Source organism: Halichoeres trimaculatus, unplaced genomic scaffold (assembly GCF_033239565.1).
Source record: "Halichoeres trimaculatus isolate MK-OKI-2021-1 unplaced genomic scaffold, fHalTri1.1 fHalTri1_scaffold_24, whole genome shotgun sequence".
Taxonomy (NCBI): Eukaryota; Metazoa; Chordata; class Actinopteri; order Labriformes; family Labridae; genus Halichoeres; species Halichoeres trimaculatus.
The window spans coordinates 7,637,003-7,642,032 of record NW_027437202.1 but is presented as its reverse complement, the minus strand read 5'-3'; positions in this window follow the sequence as shown (position 1 = coordinate 7,642,032).

The window sequence follows — 5,030 nt, the reverse complement described above, 5'->3', positions numbered from 1 at the left end:
CTGCCTCTCAGACTCTTTTTACTTAAGTGCAAGTGTGACATGACTCCAGAATCAAATTGATCAAATGTTTATTCAAAAAAAAAGTTCAAAAAGTTACTCTTTAATATGCTTTTTAACCTCAAAAAAGTATAAGTCTAATAGCTTTACCAAGTACGAGTAAACAGAGTGAGCTGACGCCGTCCCGTGATTGGTTCGGTCATTAGCCAATCAGGCAAGTGCGTTGGCCCAGTCACTTAATAGTACAATAAAAGGGTTCAGTAACGTTAGTTACGTATTGTAACTCCAGATTCTATGAGTATAGGCGCAGCCCTTTAAGGCTATCGCTAGTGGGTTCACCCTCGCGCGTCAGCGCAGCACTGAAAAAAAACTTAGTCCACGCCCACCCACGTGATGGGCCTCCCGCGCTACTTGCCTATAAATGGCCGCGGGTTCATACAATCTGCTCCCGATAACAGCGTTTTTCTTCAGCTGATAAGGGGAACCAGTGAGGCCCATAGCTTAAAGGGCTGCGCCTATACTCATAGAATCTGGAGTTACAATACGTAACTAACGTTCTATTTCGTATAGGCTTCGCCCTTTAAGGCTATCGCTAGTGGGTTAAAGGCGAAGCAGGATGTAGTCAATGCCTCACTGGGTCCTCATCCGAAAAACCCAGCATCAAGCTTCCAATACACTCAGGTCCGCACACAAGCTCATTCACAGAATCCTGTATCATGTGAACTCCTGTGCCCTGTATGCGCAAAACGTGCGCAAAAACCACTTCCTGATGATGTGTTCCTTATCAGCCTCCAGATAATGAATATTCATGATCCATAAGGGCTGACTCTGCTGGTCTGTTGCTGAAAAGCAGAGAAGACGATCGTTACGCATTGTAACAGTCAAACAATGAGCAGAACAGACCCAATAACACATCTGTCTCAGCCTCCAGATAAGGAATACTCCTGATCCATGAAGCTGACTCTGCTGGTCTGTTGCTGAAAAGCAGAGAAGACGATCGTTACGCATTGTAACAGTCAAACAATGAACAGAACAGACCTAAAACACATCTGTCTGTTGCTGAAAAGCAGAGAAGACGATCGTTACGCATTGTAACAGTCAAACAATGAACAGAACAGACCCAATAACACGCCTGTCTCATCCAGAAAACAGAATGAATTCATTCATGTCACAACCATCACTCTGATAGGATCCCTAACAGAGTGGGACATAGAGAAGAGAGAGACATCTCTCAGATAAAACCGCACAAAAGAGCATGGGGAAGACCAAGATGCTGCAGCGCAGATATCTTCCACTGACATCCCACTGTGCAAAACCACAGAAGAGGAAATCCTCTTGTAAAATGTGCCCTGATGTGCTCAGAAGGAACACAGCCAGCTGACACATAAGCCTGTGAAATAGCCTCACACAACCAATGTGACAGGCGCTGAGCAAAGAGAGGGCGCCCCTGCGAGTGCTCTCTATGATGCACAAACAAACGCTGAGAGTGACGCAGCGTGGCCGTGCGCTCCACGTAACAAGACAGAACGCGCACAGGGCAAGAAGGTGTGATGCAGCCCCCTCCTCGGAGTCATGCGGAGGAGGGAAAAATCCCTCCAACTTAATAACTCTTGATCTAAAAGAGCTATTAATGTTCTTAGGCATGTAGGAAGGATTCGGGCGTAAAACAGCCGAGCTGCAATCTCCCTGAATGTGCAGGCAAGATGGAGCAACTGAGAGGGCTGACAGATCACTCACTCTCTTAGCTGAAGTAAGAGCTAAAAGCAGAGCTGTTTTGAGTGATAAAAACTTTGGTGAGATTTGAGACAGGGGTTCAAACGGAGCCTTGCTCAACGCCCGTAAAACCAGAGATAAATCCCACTGAGGAGCAAAGGAGCGAGAAATCGGTCTGTCTCTCCTCACGCCTTTGAGGAAGCGTTTCATCAGTGAGTGACTAAACACAGTTCTGTCACCAAACCCTTCGTGACCAGCTGAAAACGCAGCTGCATAAGTTTTAACCGTGCCAAAAGCCAAACCTCTGTCCATTAGGAGCTGGAGGAAAGACAGCACGCGAGGCAGAGGACAAGACACTGGATCCAAGCCTGACTCCATGCACCAGCGCTGAAAAACTGCCCATTTCCCCGAGTATGCTGCTCTCGTGGATGCAGCTCTTGCGCTCTGGATTGTGCGCACGACCTCGGGAGAGAGTCCGAGCCTCTCTAAGCGCTCCCTTTCAGCGGCCAGGCCCACAGACGCTGACCTATCACAGGGAAACTCCTGATCGTTCCCCCTGCTTGGGAGAGAGCATCCCCCGCCACGGAATCATCCATGGCAGGCCCACTAGCAGGCGCTGTAACCATGGAAACCATGACGCTCCCGTGCGCTCCGGAGCTATGAGGACAGCTGACAGCTGCTCCTCCTGAATCCTCCATAGAAACCGAGGAATCAGAGGGACGGGCGGAAGGCATTAAGAAGCTTTTTGGGCCAGGGGTGGTGTGAGAACGCATCCACCCCCAGAGGAGGGTTGTCTCGTGCGCTCAGAGAAAACCACAGAGCACACTGAGTGTTTTCTCGCGCCGCGAACACGTCCACCTCTGCCTGCCCGAACATTGACCAAATCTGAGACACCAGCTCGGGATGCAGGCTCCAGTCTCTCGCCTGAGGACCTCCCCTCGACATGATGTCCGCCCCCTGTTTTGCACACCGGGGATGTACACCGCTCTGATAGAGAGGAGATGACTGTGCGCCCAACATAACAGCTTTCTGGCTATGTCCAGCAGCTGCGCCGAGCGCACGCCGCCCCGACGGTTTATATAAGCCGCTGTTACTTGGTTGTCTGTGTGGATCAGAACATGCTGCTTCTGTAGAAAAGGAGTGAAATGCTGAACCACTTTCCACACTGTCAGAAGCTTCAACGCATTTATGTGGAGAGACATGTGAGCTGACCACTGTCCCCCCACAACCTGAGAGAGACACGTGCCCCCCCACCCCGAGAGAGAAGCATCCGTGAACACAGAAACGTGACATGATGCCTTCCCTAACGGTAACCCCGACTTCAGGACTCGGGTCGTTCCAGTGATCCAAAACGGGAGACACTGAGGGGGAAACTAAAACCATGCGTCTCCGCTGACGCACCGGGTCGATGCGCACACGGATGAACCATGTCTGAAGCCGCCTCATGTGAAGTAATCCCAACGGTACTACCACATGAGCCGCTGACATCATGCCGAGCAGCCGCATAATAAAAATGCTGTCACCACCCTGCTGGGGACAACTCGTCTGGGGAGGGCTGTCAGAGTCTGCGACCTCTCCTGAGATAGCCGCGCGCTCATTGTGGCTGAGTTCAGCTCCACTCCCAGATAAATTATCTGCTGAGACGGAAAAAGCGAGCTCTTTTCCAAATTGATAGCGAAGCAGCTTCAACAGGTGAAAAACCAGCACCTGAGTCTGAGCTGCCGCCTCCTCCCTGGATCGAGCCAGTAAAAACAGGTCGTCCAGGTAAAGGGAACTCTCATCCCTCTCCTGTGTAGTGGCTGCAGAGCTGCCTCCACACACTTGGAGAACGTGCGGGGAGCGAGAGAATAACCGAAGGAGAGACGATTGTACTGGTATTGGACCTTTGAAAACGAGAAACACAGGAATTTCCTGTGTTTCAGAATAATAAAGACGTGAAAGTATGCGCCCTTCAGGTCCATTGTTCTCCTGGACGCATTCCAGTACTAGTTTTATCGTCAGCGTGTGAAACGGACACTGCATTATCACTGTGTTGAACAGTGACAGGTCCAGAATGGGTCTCATCCCTCCCGTTTTCTTGGGAACCAGGAAATAACGGGAGTAAAAACCCTGATTCTCCTCTCCCTGTGGGACTCTGGAGATGACATTATTTTGGCAAACTCCTGCACCTCCTTCTGTAGGAACACACACTGATCCTGTGAGGACAGGTGTGTCTCCAGAATCCCGCTGAACGGTGGGGGAGACGAAGCAAACTGCAGAGTATAACCCCTGGCGATCAGCCCGTCCATCTACCTGTCCAGCGAACATACGCGCCTCCACTCTGAGCAGCGCTCTGAGAGCGGCGAGCATGTTGCTGTGGCGCCTCCTCCGAGAGAGAGGTGAGCCAGCTTAAAGCCCTCGCCGCCGCTGCCTGCGTCAGAGAAATCTGAGCTGCAGCACATGGGGGGCTCTGATTGAAGGGGCTGATAGGGCTCTTTTTCCACTGACTAAGAAGAGAGGGAAAAAGGCGAAGCCAACCTGTCCACACAGGAGAGAATCTCTGTCCGTGGGCTCATGAATATTCAAAATGGCATCAGCCAGGATCCCGCTGAACGGTGGAGGAGACGAAGCGAACTGCAGAGTATAACCCCTGGCGATCAGCCTGTCCATCTACCTGTCCAGCGAACATACCCGTCGCCACTCCGAGCAGCGCTCTGAGAGCGGCGAGCATGGTGCTGTGGCGCCTCCTCCGAGAGAGAGGTGAGCCAACTTAAGCCGCCGCTGCCTGCGCCAGAGAAATCTGAGCTGCAGCACATGGGGGCTCTGATTGAAGGGGCTGATAGGGCTCTTTTTCCACTGACTGAGAAGAGAGGGAAAAAGGGCGAAGCCAACCTGTCCACACGGAGCAGAGAATCTCTGTCCGTGGGCTCATGAATATTTAATTTGGCATCAGCCGGAGCAAACAGGGAGCGCTCCGTGTGTGAAGGAGCGGTGTGCTGCTTTGATGACTCGCGGCCGTGCTGCTCGTTAACCGAAGAGTTAAACGGCAGCAGGCTCGCTCTGTGTGGGGGCTGTGTGATCACCGTCCGCCGCCATGTCAGCGGGTCGGACTTGGAAGGAGGGAAAAAGGAGAGCTCAACAGATGAGATCTGTGAGTGGCTCTTACAAGAGCTGTTGGGGTTGTAGGTGTCGCCACGCCAACTCCTTTCCCTTTTCCGCTGCACACAAACCCCGGAGGAGGTGGAGGAGGAGCTGGAGCGGGGGGGGGGGGGGGGGGGGGGGGCGAGAGACAGATGCCGCAGGACGCTGCGGTCGCCTCTGGGGCTGGTCCCGGTGGTCAC